Here is a 19,405-nt window from a genome sequence, read left to right as displayed (position 1 = left end):
AACGGGTACAGAGAAGGGCTACTAGGATGATCCGAGGAATGGAAAACCTGTCGTATGAAAGGAGACTCGAGGAGCTCGGTTTGTTTACCCTAACCAAAAGGAGGCTGAGGGGGGATATGATTGCTCTCTTTAAATATATCAGAGGGATAAATACCAGGGAGGGAGAGGAATTATTTCAGCTTAGTACTAATGTGGACACGAGAACAAATGGATATAAACTGGCCGTCGGGAAGTTTAGGCTTGAAATTAGACGACGGTTTCTAACCGTCAGAGGGGTGAAGTTCTGGAATAGCCTTCCGAGGGAAACGGTGGGGGCGAAAGACCTCTCTGGCTTTAAGATTAAGCTTGATAAGTTTATGGAGGGGATGGTTTGATGGGATAATGTGATTTTAGTCAATAAATCAATAACGTGCCATCGCTGGTAATTAGTATCAATGGTCAATGTGGGTCTGGCTGGAGAATCTTGCCCGCATGCTCGGGGTTCTGCTGATCGCCATATTTGGGGTCGGGAAGGAATTTTCCTCCAGGGTAGATTCGCAGAGGCCCTGGAGGTTTTTCGCCTTCCTCCGCAGCATGGGGCAGGGGTCGCTTGCTGGAGGATTCTCTGCGACTTGAAGTCTTTAAATCATGATTTGGGGACTTCAACAGCTGAGTCATGGGAGAGAATTATTCGAGGAGTGGGTGGGTCAGATTTTGTGGCCTGCATCATGCGGGAGATCAGACTAGATGATCATAATGGTCCCTTCTGACCTTAAAGTCTATGAGATCCCCGAGAGATTGATTTCTACCCGCCGATCCGGGCAGGTAGTGTAAACTAGCCCTAAGACACAATGCCTCTTGGAGTAATGCAGTTTACATACCAACCCACACTCAGGGCTGTTCCTAAAGGCACAGTATAGTATTAGAACTACAGCTTGCTTACCTTATTCATGAAAGACATGTCCACTGACTCCAATAGCAAGTTTTGTCTAAGAACTGCAAGATTGGGTCATAGAATGATAGTATCCCCATGGAAGGGATCTCGAGACGTCTTCTAATCGAGTCCCTTACACTCAAGGCAGGACGAGGTATTGTCAGCAGTGTACTATTTCCTTTAGCAAACCTTTATGACACTATGGGCCCATTCTTTGTCCATTAATGTCCTCCGCAAGCACAGATGACCCATGCCTGCCAATCGTGGGGGGCAGAGTGAGGGCATCCGGCTCAGTCCGTGCGAGCATGCTCAGTACAAGCCAAGCAGCAAATCGAGAATGTGACCCCACTTAATCCCCCCACATGACCCCACTTAATCCCCCCACGCATTGCCTCTGTCCACAATACTTACCACTGAAGTCAGTGGAAGCAGGACGACACTCCAAGAGTCACCCTTACTTATGTGAGAAATCCCATTGAATTCAAAGTAAAAATTATTTATTTGGGTGACTAGGGGTGGCACTATCAGGATTTTAGAGGCTTACAAATGACAGCAACTCCGGCCATAGTCTGTGGTAGAGCTGTAGGGTAAAATCTTGGCCTCACTGACGTCAATGGGAGTTCTGCCATTGACTTCAACCGGGTCAAGATTTCACCCTTAATGTGAAAATACATTACTAATTTAGGCTTAGATATCTGAAAGCTGTGTCCTTCCGCAAGCACACAAACTGTTCAGAACCCTGAAAGGAATCATTATACTATATTATATCTGAGCAAAAGAGTAACTGTGGCATTTTAAGACTAGTTAATACATTTTATGAATCTCAGTAAAATGGTTTATTCTACTTGATGGTGGTTATGTTACTAAGGCAAAATGATGAAACAGCATTAATTTAATGTGGCACAATTTCTTTAAAATTAATTAACTTTAATTAATATAGTAAATACTATACCAAACACGTTAAAATATTTCTCTTTTAGCAGATGTCCTCATGAAACCAGAAAAAATATATATTTAATTCACCCAAGAGACAAGCACAAGGCCGAAGCTCACTCCCGGGGGCCCTGATGATGTTTACAAACTATTCCACTGTGCTGGTACATTTTATGACATCAGAAGAACCTCCAGTGAATTGCTGCCTTCTACACCATTTGCAAATATCGATATTTATCACACGTTCTGCAGTTCCAAGCACTGTTATTTAAAAAAAAATTAAAGTTAATTTTGAATTCTCCACTCACACTAGGACATAAAAGCCTCAAGTATTTCCCAGCATGTAACGCATCTACACACTAGGAAGTGGTTGCTTAGCCATTTAGGTCAATGACTTATTTCTCTGCACATTTATTTTTGTTGCCGAAATGCTCAGCACTAAACTAACCCTGCATTGCACATTAACTACAGAAAGCCACATATTTAACTTTAAAATGTACACAGATTAGAACAAGAATGAGGTCAGCCTTCCCCTTATCCAAAGAGTGACACTATGATTGGATCTTAAGGTCATGGTGCACTGAGCACTGAGCCCGATGTTATCTCTGAACTCTCAATACAGCCTGATGAAACCTTTTTATAGCTTTTCTCCTCCAGGCTTTTTTTAAAAAAAAGAACGAGTGCTGTAGGAAACGCCTCTACACAATTGTTGGGTGAAGGTCTCAAACAAAACTACTTGTAATAGCCTACTGTAGCAAACCTGCATAAAAGGAAATGGAACTGCATTTGACTCATATGCCACAAGCAAGGTCACAGCTTGCTTACTCTATTTGCACCAGTCTTAGGAAGACTTGGTGGGCTCTGCTTTAGATTCCTGAGGTTTCAGATACTGCCTTGGTGGTAGCCTCTTTTCAGATGCTAAAATAAGGGAGTTAGAAGAAAACTTCATACACAAAGATCCAATATTTTGGGTGAATCAGGGCTTAGATGCAGCTGCTGCTGATAATGATAACCCTTAGATTTATATAAACACACCACTTTTATTATTAATCTTATTACAGATTTCTCTTACTAGATTTTCTATTTATGAGATTAATAACTGAACTGGAATGAACAGGTTCAAACAGAATGAGACACGTTCCCTCCCCAAAAAAGCTTACAAACTAAGGTAGGCAAAACAATCCAATGACACAAAAGTCTAAGTAAAGGAAGTATGACTATATTCTTAGTGAAGAGTAAATGGTAGGAAGGATTCCTGGAAGAAACAAGTTATAAAAAGTTACGTGAAAGGCACAGACAGGATTTTAAGGATGGATTTTCCAACAGGAAATGGGATGCTATTCCAAGCTTTGGGACACCAAGAATGAAGTCATGACGCTAGAAGTGGGAAAAAGTGGCAAAAGACTGGGAGAGCATAAACGGAGAGAAAAAAGAGGAGGATACAATGGGAAGAGAGATGTAGGGGATATGTAACATTACCTAGGGTCTAGTAGGTGAGAAACAGCTTGAATGCAACACAGTAAGGGAAAGAAAGCCAATGAAAGGTTCAAGGAAGAGGAAGATGCTATCTGAGTAACATAAAAAGATGGCCCAGATACTCAGCTGGTGTACATTGGCATAGCTTTACTGAAATTAAGGATGTTACATCAACTTACATCAGCTCTGGCTCAACAATTTTTGCCATAGCACTTTTGGGAGAGGTGAGAAGTTGGCTGAGAGGGGAAGTTACAAAATCAAGGCAAAAGATGGCAAAGCGCCAATAAATGTTTTAGTATTGGGAGTGGAGAGTAAGAGTTGATTTTGGTGATCCACCCTTTACTCTCTCCCCCCCACCCCCAATACTAAAACCTTTATCCAACATGAATTAGCAAGAGAGTGGATTTGGAGGAAGAGGGTAGAAAGAAGTGAGAGAAAGGATAAAAGACTGAAAGCTTTGGAGATGGAGAAGACAGCACTGTTATCAATTGTGAAAATGAAAGCAGTTGACAAGGAAGATCTTTTCTTGATAGAGAGAGAGAGAGACTGATTTGGAGAAGGATGTTTTAAAGGGAGATGACTAAGGGTAGGTCTACACTTACCCGGTAGTTCGGCGGCAAGCAAATCGAACTTCTGGATTCGACTTATCGCGTCTTGTCTGGACGCGATAAGTTGAACCCGGAAGTGCTCGCCGTCGACTGCGGTACTCCAGCTCGGCGAGAGGAGTACGTGAAGTCGACGGGGGAGCCTGCCTGCCGCATCTGGACCAAGGTAAGTTCGAACTAAGGTACTTCGAACTTCAGCTACGAAGTTGCGTACCTTAGTTCGAATTGGGGGGTTAGTGTAGACCTGCCCTAAGACAGCTGACGTGGCAATAGGGCGGGGTAGGGGTTGAGATACCGTGACAGGGATACATTGGCAGAGATGTGGTAGCTGAAGCTATGGAAGTAGATGAGGTCTCTCAAAGAGGAGATGAGAAGGAGGAAAATGAAGACATTGAAGGACACCAACAGACAAGAGGGTGAGGGGAAGTCAAAGAATCACAAAAGGCAGAAGGAACTGCCAGTGAGATAGAGAGAAACCAGAAGAAGAGGAGAGAGCGATCAACTGTCAAATGCAAGAATAAAAACAGAGGAGTGTTCCTTTGACTTAGCAAGGGAGAGGCCAGTAGGGAGCTTGGGGATAGCAGAAGCCAGATTTGGAAAGAATCAAGGAGAGCTGCAGAAAAGAAGTCTAGTCAGCAATAAAAGACAACACCCTCAAGGACATCTGAATGGTGTTACAGAGTTTTTACAGATATTCAATACAATAGCCAAATTTGAAAAGACATACTACAACTCTTTAGCATCCAGCCTCCTGACCTCTCAAATATAATTCTTTATCGGTTTTTCATTCTATCTTAAAAATATTGTGTACTGTTAAATTATGAAAGAATTCATTTGAACCAAATACTTGTCCTCTGTGGAAACCAGAAGTAAACAGGGGGTTTCCAAAACAAGGCACGGAGAACAGTGAATTTAAAACTTTTCTATTTAAATAATGGAAGTACTTGTCTGAGGTTGCTGCTTCCTCATTCTGCCTTTAAGACATCAAGATACCATTCTTGTTTAGTTCTGATCGGACATTATGGAGGTTGTTGGTGTATGCATCAAACACTTAGCACTCTGGCCCCAATCCATCACAGCACTTAAGTATGTGCTTAACTTTATGCATGTGAGTAGTCCAATGGAAGTCAACAAGACTCTACATAAGAACTTTCCTTGACTGGAGCCAGAGCATTGGTAGTCTTTATTCGGGGTAAGTAACAAAATATAAAACAAATAAAACTTTGAGGCACAGAGAGCAGTTCTCCCCTCTCAGTCCGTTGACCAGGGCTAATCCTGATTTACACCCGAATAAATGAAAATCAGGCCCAGGATTTTTATTTTCATTGCAATTTTGGCGTGAACACTGGACCAGGGAAATGGATTCAGTCAATAAGGTGATTACAAAAGCCAGACTTTAAAAAAAATGTTTAGCTAAACACTCCTTCCTTACACATCAAAGGCTTCTACTACACTGTAAAATGATACATTTCACAAGCAAAATTACATTTTAAGCACTGATCAATCAGGCCACACTAGAATATACTAATTAATTAAACAAAACAATTTATCGCATATCTTTCACATTCAAACATTTACTTTAATGCTGTGTTTTTTGAAGAATGAACACAACTTTAAAAAAAAAAAGTATAATGTATCTATCACTGAGTTTCAAGATCAATGAAGTTATTTTTTTTAATGTTAGAATATTCTATCTTTGATGTTCAACAGCTATACAGAGAAACCCTCAAGATGGCCATTGGTTATCTCTTAATAATTTGCATTAAAAACCAATGTCATTCACTGTAGCACGTTTGATACAAAATACTGGAGATTAAAGTCTCTGTACAAAATAACCCCCAAGAGACCCATAGACAATTTGTGGAAATTAAAACCATGAGGTTAAAAACATAGCTAATATACATCACATTGTTATTTGTTTGTTTTCTTAAGCATGTAGAAAAATGTATTTTAGTTCAGTTTATGCTCATTTCAGTATTATGTAGCTTCAAACCTTTCCTCAACGTGAATTCGGGAGGAACAAATTCTGGTACCTTTATAGTAAGGAATGTGTAGCAGAGATAAGCTCATGAATGGTAAGAAGTATAAAACAAGAGATGATGTTTCAAAGGGGAACATTTATTGTTTCCTGTATCATAGCGCATTGTCTCTTGATATGATTAGTTATCAGTCTGAGTTATCAAAAACTAGTATGAAATAAAGCATTTATGCAGTTATGCTTCATTGATGTCAGCTAGGGGAGCATGAAAATCTCCATGAAGTTGGGTAATTGATGTGTAAATCAGAGCTCAATCACTCTGTAATAGAAATGGTCCCACTGAAAATATGGTTGTTGAACACTATTGCACTGGGGTGAAAAAATGAATGGAGTCAAGATAAGACTTATTTATTAAAAATGATAATAACTGGCAATTTGCACAATTTTCTCTTCCAGAGAGAAGTGCTGTCAGAAATATTTATATGCAAGCTACGGACCAATATATTCAGTTATCCTTTTTTGGCAATAATTAACTGTTTCCGTTTTATTAAAATGCTCGGGGACATCGTTATGGATATTTAAAAAGCAAATTAAAAGAACACATTCATCCTTTGAAAGGCGACACATGTAAACGAAAGCAGTGATTGTAATTTGGTTAACAATGTGTGTTCAAGGTACATTTTGAATCACTATTATAATCCTCTTGTCATTTCACATTTGCTATATGGCAAGCAGCAAGGCAAAAACTGAAAAATACTTCAAGCCAAGAAAAAAGAAAACCCAAGAAGAAACAAAAATCGTTACAATATAACTGCTACTGTGAAATTCATTACATGACAAGGATCCACTAAAATATTTGCTAAATATAACACTTTCCCAAGATGCTTTATTTATTGAAGGATGTATCTGGTATTTAATACATCTAATAAGATAACATTAAGCCAGTATTATATTTTGTAAATTAAAACACGTTAAAGCATCATTATAGACCTTCCCAGAAAGGCTCAACATCCCAGTATTCTAGTTAATGCTTATTATACCACACTGGTAAACTGTAACAAATTTATATATACATGTGTGAAATTCATCAGTGAGTCTTGGCACTAGATAAATTACATACAGGATAAAGGAGCTGGATTAGGAGGCTCTGTTAGATGGGTAACCTGCTGTGACTGTAAGGGGACTCTGTCGCTGTGAGGGGGTAGACTAAGGATGGAATTTCAGCCTAAATTCTGAATTTCCTTGCTCTGTGAGATTAACAAAATGGGCCTATTTCATTTTTACAGTCATATTTTCTCCACTTATGTCTTTTGGGATGTCAAGTTCCTTCAGAACTGACATTATGACAATGAGCCCATTAAGGCTTAGCCAAGGTCTACATTATAATTCATATGCATTCAGAGTGTACACCCTAACAGCTTCTTAGCTGCCATTATACTTCAAATGCATATTAACAGCAGCATTCTATGCATTCGTATATTATGGATGCATAATATGGAATGTTGTTTAGCTGTGTTTTGTGTATTATACTTAATTTACATTTACAGCAAACACCGTATGGTGCCATGACTGCGTCTACTTGTGAAGGTATCAGCAAATAGCATGTATCTGCATATTCCTGAGGCATAACGATCATTTGATGTAGTAAAAGATCTTCTGAAAAAGTAGTTGCAATTGATTTTTAAATTTTGAATATCTCAACTTTATTTAGGGTGACCAGATGTACCAATTTTATAGGGACAGTCCCGATTTTTGGGTCTTTTTCTTATATAGACTCCAATAACCCCCGCACCTCCTGTCCCGATTTTTCACATTTGCTGTCTGGTCACCCTAACTGTATTATTACAACATTTTTAAATACCCCAAAAGGTTACTACATTTTATACATTTTAAAAGATGAAAGATGTCTAATAGTATGGGAACACACACACAAATTCAATAATCAAGTAGTACTTAACACACAAGGGTTGTGTTGCTAAATAAGAGCAGAACTCATTTTCTGAAATCTTCACTTGACTCTTACCAGTATTTTTTCATAATTACTATAACAGATTCTAATTAACATTGTTACTCAAAGTATTTGGTACATATTTTTTCACATTACTTAAAAAAACCCCACAGAATTCCTCATCATTTTACTGGCATTTCATTGAAACAATGCCAGACAATCTGTAGCTAGCAGGAATTAAAGTGAGCTTTCTAATATAAAACAATCATTGATTAGCACGTATTCTTGGAGCCAGATGAATCAGCAGACTTAAATGATGAAGTATTTTATCAGAGAAGCACACCCTTCTACTGGTTTAATAAATGCACTCATTTACTGACAGGTGTCTCTACACATCCGAGCACATTCACACAGTGTGGCTCTTTAGCCACATGTGCTTTATCAGAAACAATAACACAGGTAAAATCACAGTTTAACAGGATTACTCTTCATATCATTTGCCAGTTTTAGACTGGAGGAGAAATGTGCATGGGCCTTTGTAAGTAGTGGATGGATGCATATTGTTCGGCTATACTGAAAGAAGAACAGGAGACACCTGATATGGTTTTAATCAGGCCATAACTCTATTATTAGTTATTTATCTGGGAGTGCCCAGCAGATAAAAGTGTACAGTGCAGGTAACTCTATGATCATTCAATATCTACCCAGGGGCTTCCGCCTGCCCCCCTTCATTTTCCATCCAGGTCCCCCAGCCAACCCATTGCGGGGACCTTACCATCCCCCCCTTGAACAAGGATTAAGGTGGGCTATAAGAAAGGGGGGTTGGCTCCCTGATGTGTCAGTCATAGGTGCCCCAAACCACACACCCCGTTCTACTCCTTTAATAAACACCTCATTTTTCAGTCCTTTACCAAGCCACTTATCTGGCTCCTGCATCCCTTCCCTATGGAATACCTGCACTGGGCATCCGCCCCACACTTACATAATGAGTTGCAACAACATCATAGCCTAACTCCTGTCCCTACTCACCATAACAAACCTCTCCCTGAGCCCACTGTGGGGAAGGCGGGGGAAAAAACCCCCACTCCTCCTAGACCAATTTGGGGGTGAGGGAAAAATTCCCTCCCAGCCCTCCTAGAAAGGCATGACTAGCACGATGCCCACAGCAGGTCCTGACCAAACCTGGTATTTTGCCACTTCAAAGGGAGGGAGGGTGGGTGCTACTCTGCTTGGTCCGGGGAAAAGGGGCTTCTCCCACAGGACTTGTCCCTTTTCAACTCCCAGCATCACCATGCTGACCCACTTCTGTTTTTGCAGCAGCTTCTGAGCCCCTCTTCTACCCCTGCCTGCAAAGTGCTATTCCCCCTCCCACAGCAAGCCGGACAACAGCCCCTCTCCCCCGCTTTAAGGTGCGGTGCGGTCACTGATCCAGAGCACCCAATGTGTAGGCAAACGGTGTTGGAAGTCTAATATAATTTTATGTATTGTTATTTGCTTCCTGGCTAGAGGTATTATCTTCCAGTAAATTATTCCTATCTCAGTTGAAACCCTCCATAATTGCTTTCATTTATTGTAGTAATATCTACTAGAAAGGAAAGAGCTGGTCAAATGCAAGGCTCCCTCATTTCAGATTCAAGCAAATATGCATCCCCTATTCAGTGCTGCTATAAAATATACCATCCGCCTCACATAGAGAATAGCAATTTACAAGAGCTGTAATGATTTTGTGGCCACACAAGACTTCATGGTTAAGTGGGAAAGAACCTAGAACCTTCTGCTCCAAAATCTTAACCCTCCCCATCACTTGACATAAAGGAGAATCAGTCACACTTTATATTAAAGTACAATGTATACATTTTTATAAAGGATTAATACATGACTAATAGATAATTTACTAAATGGTTAACGAATTGCTGCAGAGACCAACAGGTCAGCAGTTTCCTTATAACCATTATTAATACTTTTCTACTAATGTGCTTCTAGCAATTTATAACACATATTACTTATGTATGTAACATGCTTATAATGTCTTTCATTATTTATTAAGCCTTTATACAATATTTATAAATAGAACCCTAATATAAAGTGTAACGAAAGAATCTTTAACTGCAGAAATATTATAGGCTATTAGGAGTATTAGGGTTTATATCCTCTCTAGAGGCCCAATCCAACTTCCATTGGCATCACAGGAAGTTTGCCCCAGGAATTCAATAGGTGTTGGAATGGATCCCCGTTACTTATTGGTGAGATGATCACAAGCACATGAGCAGGGCTGACACTGCATCTAGAGGAGAGCAATGGTGACGTGCTGGTACCAAATACCAAGTATGTTATATACTCCTCATAGTTAGGCGAAACTCATCATCATCAACAGGCTGTGGTTCAAAGGCCTCCATAGCTAACAACTGGGTGTCAATTTTAACAGTTACATGGCCTCATAGATTGCATTGTCATTGTTTACACCGCACACAATGGTTGCACAGATTTCCTGTTTGACAACAGGAGATACAATTTAAGAACTTCTTCTAAAAAGGACCTCCAGTAAACCAACCCCACAGACCATCATGACTTAAGGGGGCAGGAGAGATAGCTCAGTGGTTTGCGCATTGGCCTGCTAAACCCATGGTTGTGAGTTCAATCCTTGAGGGGGCCATGGAGGAATCTGGAGCAAAAATCTGTCTGGGGATTGGTCCTGCTTTGAGCAGGGGGTTAGACTAGATAACCTCCTGAGGTCCCTTCCAACCCTGATGTAAAAAGAGAATCTCCACTCATTTTAGGGCTTATATCCACTGCAGGCCAGTCACTGAGCGTGGAATAATCAAAATCGCTTAGTGTGGTCCCACCTTCCATCTAGCAGAAAGCAGTGATACACATACACACTAGGTAGTAAATCACAGCGCTTGCTGCACTAGGAAAGATTAAAGCAAACATACCATCTTTTAAGAAAAACGTATTTCATACAGGAATTATGTTGTGTTTGATGTATTATTAACAAGAAAGTTAAGACAGGTGTAGCATGCACTGGGATTTGAAAGCCAATAAAGGTCACTCACAAGTCAGAGCACTATCTCTCTTCCTTAGATGGACCAAAACCACAATCTCATATCTGAAATGGTTTGAATTTTTAGGCTGGGTCTGATTCAAATCACTGGGACCAAGACTGAAGTTGCTTTAGTTCCAGGTCAGATCCAAACATATTAGGTGACTATTTCCCGCCCCCCCCCCCCCCCAATTATGGTTCAAATCAGACTTTAACAAACTCACAGAACTAACTGATAGGTAAGGTCCTGGGAAGAAAATCTAAGGAGGAAAGGAGTTCAGGAGAGCTGGCAGTTTCTCAAGGAGACAATATCAAAGGCACAACAGCTAACTATCCCAAGGTGAAGGAAAGATAGGAAGAATAGTAAGATGCCAATATGGCTCCATCAGGAGTTCTTAAAGACCTGAAAATCAAAAAAGAATCCTACAAAAAGTGGAAACATGGGCAAATTGAGTGCAAAAGGAATAGCACAAGCATGTAGGGACAAAATCAGAAAGGCTAAGGCACAAAAATGAGTGACACCTAGCCAGTCACATAAAAGACAATAAGAAGATATTCTTTAAATATATTAGGAGCAAGAAAAAGACATTGAAAAGCATAACCCCACTACGTAATGGGGAAGGAGAGCTAATAATGAATGACATCAAGAGGCCTGAGGTGTTTATGCCTATTTTCTTGAATAAAAAAGTTAGTGGTGACCAGATGCTTAACACAATTAATATTAACAAGGGGGAAGGAGCATAAGCCAGAACAGGGAAAGAAGAGTTAAAGAATACTCAGATAAGTATTCAATTCGGGAGGGTCTAACAAAATTCATCCTAGGGTACTTAAGGAGCTAGCCGAAGCAATCTTGGAGCCATTAGGAACTATCTCTGAGAACTTCATGGAGGATGGGTGGGGCCCCAAAGGACTGGAGAAGGGCAAAGATAGTACCTATTTTTAAAAAGGGGAACAAAAAGGACACAGGGAATTATAGACCAGTCAGCCTAACTTCAGTACCTGGAAAGATACCGAAACAAATTATAAATAATCAATTTGTAAGCACCTAGAAGATAATAGGATAGTAAGTAATAGCCAACATAGACTTATCAAGAACAAATCATGCCAAACCAACCTAATTTCCTTCTTTGACAGGTCTAGTGGATGGGGGGAAGCCATAGATATTCCACACAATTCCACATGAAACTCTCATAAAGAAACTAGGGAAGTGTGGTCTAGATGAAACTACTATAACACAGGTGCATAACCAGTTAAAAGAATAGTTATCAATGGTTTTCTGTCAAACTGGGATGAGTCTAGTGGTGCCACACGGGGCCGGGGGGGGGGGGGGGGGGGTGTTTGCAAGCACTTTGGAGAACAGGCTGAAAATTCAAAATAACCTTGACAAATTGAAAAAGTGGTTTGAAATCAACAAGATTAAACTCAATATAGTACAAAGTACAACACTTCAGAAGGAAAAATCAAATGCACAAATACAAAAGGGGGAATAACTGGCTAGGCAGTAGTACTGCTGAAAATAATCTGAGGCTTATAGTAAAACACAAACCGAATATGAGTCAATGTGATGCAATTGTGAAAAAGGAAAATATCTTTCTGCGGTGTATTATCAGCAGGGTCGAATGTAAGACACAGAAGGTAATTGTTCTACTCTACTCAGCCTCTACTGGTGAGGCCTCATCTGGAGTCCTGTGTCCAGTTCAGGGTGTCACACTTTAAAAAAGAGATGAACAAACTGAAGAGAGTCCAGAGCAAAGCAACAGAAATGATAAAAGGTTTAGAAAATCTGACCTATGAGGAAGGGTTAAAAAAACTGGGCATATTTAACCTTGAGAAAAGAATATGGGGTTGGGGGGGAGGGGAGACGGAGGGGGAGATCTGGTAACAATCTTCACATATGTTAAGGGCTGTTATAAGGAAGATAGTGTTCAAATGTTCTCCATGTCCACTGAAGATAGGACAAAAAATAATGGGCTTAAATGGAGCAAGGGAGATTTAGGGTAGATATTAGGAAAAACTTTCTAACTATGAGGACAGTTAATCACTGAAACAGGCTTCCAAGGGATGTTGCGGAATCCCCATTAGTGGAGGTTTTTAAGAACAGGGATAGACAAACTCCTGTCAGGGGTGGTCTAGGGCAGTGGTTCTCAAACTGGGGCCGCCGCTTGTGTAGGGAAAGCCCCTGGCGGGCCAGGCCGGTTTGTTTACCTGCCCTGTCCGCAGGTCCGGCTGATCGCGGCTCCCACTGGCCGCGGTTCGCCGCTGCAGGCCAATGGGAGCTGCTGGTAGGGTGACCAGATGTCCCGATTTTATAGGGACAGTCCCGATTTTTGGGTCTTTTTCTTATATAGGCTGCTATTACCCCCCACCTCCTGTCCCGATTTTTCACATTTGCTGTCTGGTCACCCTAGCTGCTGGAAGTGGCGGCCAGTACGTCCCTCGTCCCGCGCCGCTTCCAGCAGCCCCCATTGGCCTGGAGCAGCGAACCACGGCCAATGGGAGCTGCGATCGGCCGAACCTGCGGACGGGGCAGGTAAACAAACCGGCCTGGCCCGCCAGGGGCTTTCTCTACACAAGCGGCGGCCCCAGTTTGAGAACCACTAGTCCAGGTTTACCAGCCTCAGCACAGAGGGCGGGTCTAGATGACCCATCAAGGTCTCTTCCTGCCCTACATTTCTATGATTCTATGCAGAGAGACTACAAGCTATAGCAGAACATGTACACCAAGACTGACTAGAAACACTGGTTACTACATATTGAAGAGCTAGTAAAGTGAATAACAACAAGCAATTTGTGATTATCTATACCAGGGGTCGGCAACATTTGGCACACGGCTCGCCAGGGTAAGCACCCTGGTGGGCCGGGCCAGTTTATTTACCTGCTGACGTGGCAGGTTCGGCCGATCGCGGCCCCCACTGGCCGCGGTTCGCCGTCCCGAGCCAATGGGGGCGGCGGGAAGCGGCGCGGGCGAGGGATGTGCTGGCCGTGGCTTCCCGCCGCCCCCATTGGCCCGGGACGGCGAACCGCGGCCTGTGTGGGCCGCGATCGGCCGAACCTGCCGCGTCAGCAGGTAAATAAACTGGCCCGGCCCGCTAAGGTGCTTAACCTGGCGAGCCGCGTGCCAAACGTTGCCGACTCCTGATCTATACAATCTTATAGATAAGCAAATGAGTTTTAGTATGCTACCTGCAGGACTTCATAAAGATAGCTGACAATAATATTTCATCTGAGAAGGCGTGTTTAAATTAATATTGACAACGTATGACAGCAAAAAACATGACTGTACTTCACATTTGAAAGAGGAAATTGTGAAATGCTTAGTCAGAGAAGCTGAATGGCTGAGACTAACCAGTAACAAAATGGGAGTCATAGCATGTGATTTATGGTTTGGTAGGATGATCTTCTCAGATTTCAAATTTCAGAGTAGCAGCCGTGTTAGTCTGTATCCGCAAAAAGAACAGGAGTACTTGTGGCACCTTAGAGACTAACAAATTTATTAGAGCATAAGCTTTCTTGGGCTACAGCCCACATCCGAAGAAGTGGGCTGTAGCCCACGAAAGCTTATGCTCTAATAAATTTGTTAGTCTCTAAGGTGCCACAAGTACTCCTGTTCTTTTTTCAGATTTCAAAGCTTAGCAGGTCTGGTTAAGTCAGACCTTAAAAAAAAAAAACCTAAAAAAACCTATGTGCTGCAAGAAGGGGTGGTGGTTCAGTATGTGGCATTCTTTTCCTTGTGTCAGTACTGAACCAGTGCTCAAGCATGACGGGGACCACTGCATTACTGGAAGTGCCTTCTTTTGAATGAAACATCAACCCAAGGTCCTGACTACTTGTGGTGATTAAAGATTTTGTCATCCTTTTAGTAAGAGGAAGGATGTTGTTTTAACCCCAAATTCTAAATAAAGTAATTATATTATTTATTATTAATTATTACTATTATTGTGTTACTGCAGCACCTAGGAACCAGGTCCTGGACCAGGACCCCCTTGTGCCAGGTGCTGTGCAAACAAAAAGTCCCTGCCTCAAAGAGCTTACAATAGTTTGCCTAACTAAACTCACTTAGCATTCTCAACTAGATATAACATTTTTATTTACTTCGGCCTCAACTCTTCTTGTGTGCAGTCCACCAGCAATGGCTGCATTTGACTTGTTTGTACTTGTCTGGTCTGTAATGTTTGGTTTCCTATCTCACACTGGTGTTGTGAGGCTTATCAATTAATAATGTTGATAAAAATCTTTGAGCGCCTCAGATGAAAGATGCTACAGATGTGCGCAATATTCATTATTATTTTTACTACCATAACTATCTGTAATATCCTTAATACTATGAATGAAGTCTAGCTTAGATGATGGATTAGTTGGTAGAACATCCTACTCAATCTGAAAATCCTGTGTCCAGGTCACTGCTCTAGCATGACAGTTCTCCTAAGGAACAACCCTGCCAAAGAATATATGTCTCAATGGAATTACATTTGCAAAAATGGCTTCTAAAATAGCATCCTTGAAATGCAAACAAGGAAGGGACACATTTAACAAATCTATTTGATTGTGCAAACAACACTTGCAGAGTCAAATGTTAGTTTTTGTGCACACAAAAAACTGCAAAATGATGGATGCAATTTTACAAACAAGTTGAGGTTTCTTTAGCAGTTGGGCTCAATAGGTGTTTTCCATCTCAACTTCTATAATTTTAGGAACAATGAGTCTCAGGCAGGTGCAAAAAAAGTCTACTGTCTTCTGTACCCAGAAAAAGGCTCAGAGTCATAACTTTGGGCATTACCAATTACATGGATTTTCAAAGTTCAGAACAAGTGCCTTGAATCATAACATGTTGTATAGTTAGTGTGCACATTGAAAATCCTTTTTATCAGTAATTTGTCCCTCTTGCTGTCAATCAGCAGACTAATAATACTCTATTTACATAACATAAAGACAATGTGTTATTCAATAGAAATATGTCCTGTTTTAAATTCCCTGCTATCAACCATTTGTCTAACAGCAATATTATACTATGTAACATGCAAATATTAAAATGCAATGTTAGTAAGTTGAGTCACATTTATTGGAGACTGGCCAATTCCCTAATACATTCCATTATTTAAAAAAAAAAAAAAAAAAAAAAAGCAGTTCAGTGTAAGAAAATGTAAACCAGCTTCCATCCTGTTTTAATACTCGCTTAACACTGGAAGAATTTTAATGTGATTTTGTTTAAATATTAAACATTACAGTTCTTCTTTTGATTATTAAATTAGCATTAAGGCTAAATGGAGACTCGTCTATAATCTCTTAACACCAAGTTCCCATATAACTTAGGTCACTGCTGTTTGGCTCTTGTAGGTGGTTTCCCATTTGATGATCTCAAAGCATTTTATAAACAGTAACAAATTAGGCCTCTCAACACCCATGGGAGGTAATGCTGGTTTAAAGCAAAGAAACTGAGGCACTGCAAGAGGTCAAGTAACTTGCCTGAGAACACCTGGCAGGTTAGTGATAGTTCTGGGAAGGAAACTTCTAAGTCCTGGATTCCAGAGTCCCAGCCCTCTACTTTTATCCCAAGACCAGATACAACGGATGGTCTTTTTTTTTTTTTAACCAGTACACCCAGAAATCAAACAATGAGAAGAGTTTAAAGTATATTTGACGGTTTGTATATAGCAAGGAGTCATCAACTCTGTGTGACTTTCCAGAACCTTGTGCCTTATAAAATGGGTCACGTTTTCTCATTTGTTCTGCTGAATGTCACTGGAAGTGGTTTGTAAACACACACTTATTACATTTTCAAGGAGGATGGAGTGTCGCTCAGTATATTAAGTGATTTAATTTTGTGTAGTGCCCCACTTACTTTGAAAAGCTGATACTGTGCAGGCAGTAATGTCATTAGGTGATCAGAGCAGAGCAGAATTTGGTTTTATAGTACTGTTCATACTTAAGTAACCCCCAAAGTGCTTTACAGAAATGAGCTGGAAACTGGTAGTGGGGTGACTGTGGAAGCAAGTTTAGGCTTGACCCTGTGAGACAGTGAGCATCTTCTGCTCTCATTTTAAAATGTCCATCGAGACAGCCACTGGCAATGAGCTTTGGATGCCTCTAAAAGGGCATCATCCCTTTATCACGTCAATGCAACTTCAACACTAGGACTGAGTCCAAGAACTCATGTGACTCTTGAATGTTGTGTCCATGACTTGCTGGCCCAAAAGCAAAAGTGCAATGACTGGAGCCATAGCAACACTTGCTAGTAAGTGACATAATTCAACAACAGAAATGTGTTCTCTTTTGAGGTAGGAAGGATAGTAGAGTCTTATGGCTTCCCCTTTGACAATAACATACGTTTGGCTTTCCTAATTATGCCAAATGCGTTAAACCCTCAGTAATGTGGGTCTTGTTACATGCATTATTGAATATGACAAATATAAATTGACATTTTCTTTCTTAGAAAGACCTAATCGGGGTGTGAGAATTTAAAAAAAAAAATCTGTATATTACCATGTAGGAATTAATTTTAAAGAACAGTTTATCAATTTAATTCCACTCAAAGTAACACAGAGATTTATGGGGCAGTTAACTAAATATTTGTTTTTTCAAGTTTCAATTCATTATAGTAAATTAACAATTTTCCACTTGAAAGTGCTGCATTGCTACACTGAAAGCCAAAAAAAAAAAAAAAAAAAGTGCGTAACATACTGTATGCAATTGAAAAAATATTGAGTATTAACTGCAGAACCTATCATTCTTTAAATGTCAGTTTCAAGCAACCAGGCATAAACAAAGAATAATTACAGCTCTAAACCCAGTGTAACATCTGTTCAAGCAAACAAAATCCTACAGAGTTGATTTTATAGTCACACAACACCCACCTATGGTTAAGGCAAGTGCCAAAAGATAAACCCAAGTGTCCCAATTCTAGACTGGCCTTGTAAGGCCAAAAATGTTCACTCCAATGACACAACATTGCATATAAAATAGCTTAAGAAACTAAAGAAAAGAAAACTAACATTAGAGCTTTATTCCCATATACTCCACCCGCGTATAAGAGTTAGCCAAACGTATCAGCAATCTTTATGGATAACACAGCCCCAATTGTCAGTAAAGGAGGTTACAATAAAGGCTGACACCTTAGTATACCAAGTGTCAGCTAAAGTCCTCAGCGACTGATCTGCGGAGACTGAATCTAGCTTTTCAGCACAGTCCCATTGTTACATCAGCCAGGAGAAGTGTCAACATCTTGGAGTAACTGCCTTTATGGCACTTTGCATGTCGTTAGCCACAAGCCATGTGACTGCACTTCTAAGGGCCCATTTCACATCTACCGTTACCTATTTTGATGTTTTAAACATTTTAATTAATGATTTCTGCTCCAATGAGGTCATCCAGAAACAGCCATGTGAATCTCTTTACAATTGCAAGCCAGGTACACACACATTAAGCAGCAGTCAAAAGAAGTAACTATAATCTTTCAACAGGTATTCTGCAAAATTAGCATAGGGAGGCACACAGCGGAGTTTACTAGCCTGTGTAGAGCACTAGGTGCTAAATGACTCTTTCCCCAGCCCTATCATTATCTTGCTATCTGTCCAGAAATAAGCCACATAATCTCTCTGTATCTCAGTTTACCCGTAAGGAAAATGGGTGTACTAACTTACTGACCTCATGGGTGACTGCAAGGGTTAGTGCTTAAAGATACTGGTTAACGAACCTTAACGTGAGTGATACAAACTGGACTCTTCATCGCCCTGAAGCTGGCAAGGTGGTTTTCTGAATAAAAGATGTTTTGCCAAATATTCCTGTTAATGCATTGGATTACAATACATAAACCTGAGCGCCAACGATCACTCAGGTCATCAGGCTGCCCAGGAAGCTGTAGCCAGAGCTGATCAAGAGCTCCTCCCATATACTGTGTATCTTTGTGTTAGGCATTAACCACACTGCACCTTACATAGGTTATTAGGAAACATTCCTTTAATTAGGTAGAGAAAGTCACCACATCCCTATTTTTGCTAAACTTTTATGTACCTTGAAGGCTAAGAGTGGAGAGAACATTTGGCTCACTAGGTTAACAAGGTAGTTAATTTGTTTTCTGTATGTTAACATTTTCACAGTTCATAATAAACGATGGGGAAGGAGGGCACTCCCTAGCAGCTAATAAATTACCGCAAAGCACTTTACAAACAATTCATTAAAATCCAGCAGGCAAGTATGTGTATCCTCTCCTTTTATCGATAGAGAATCTCAGACACAGAGGTTGCTCAGAGTCACACAGTGAGCCAGTTGCAGAGTCGGGAATGGAATCCAGATCGCTTGACTCGGACTCCTCTGCTATAGCTCGACCACGCTCCCTTTATAATGGCAAGTAGTTTTTCCTAACTACCAGGAAATCAACTCCACTGCGGCCCACCCCCACCCCACCCTGCTTTGGTGTGGACATTACTGCTCTGCATATTGTGTTTGTAGCAAATATATGCTGAAAAGTTAAAAGGTGAACTGCACAGTGCCATTAATACAGTAGTCTATTTACAGT

Source organism: Emys orbicularis, chromosome 9, assembly GCF_028017835.1.
Source record: "Emys orbicularis isolate rEmyOrb1 chromosome 9, rEmyOrb1.hap1, whole genome shotgun sequence".
Lineage (NCBI taxonomy): Eukaryota > Metazoa > Chordata > Testudines > Emydidae > Emys > Emys orbicularis.
Note: the sequence above shows the minus strand (reverse complement) of the source record.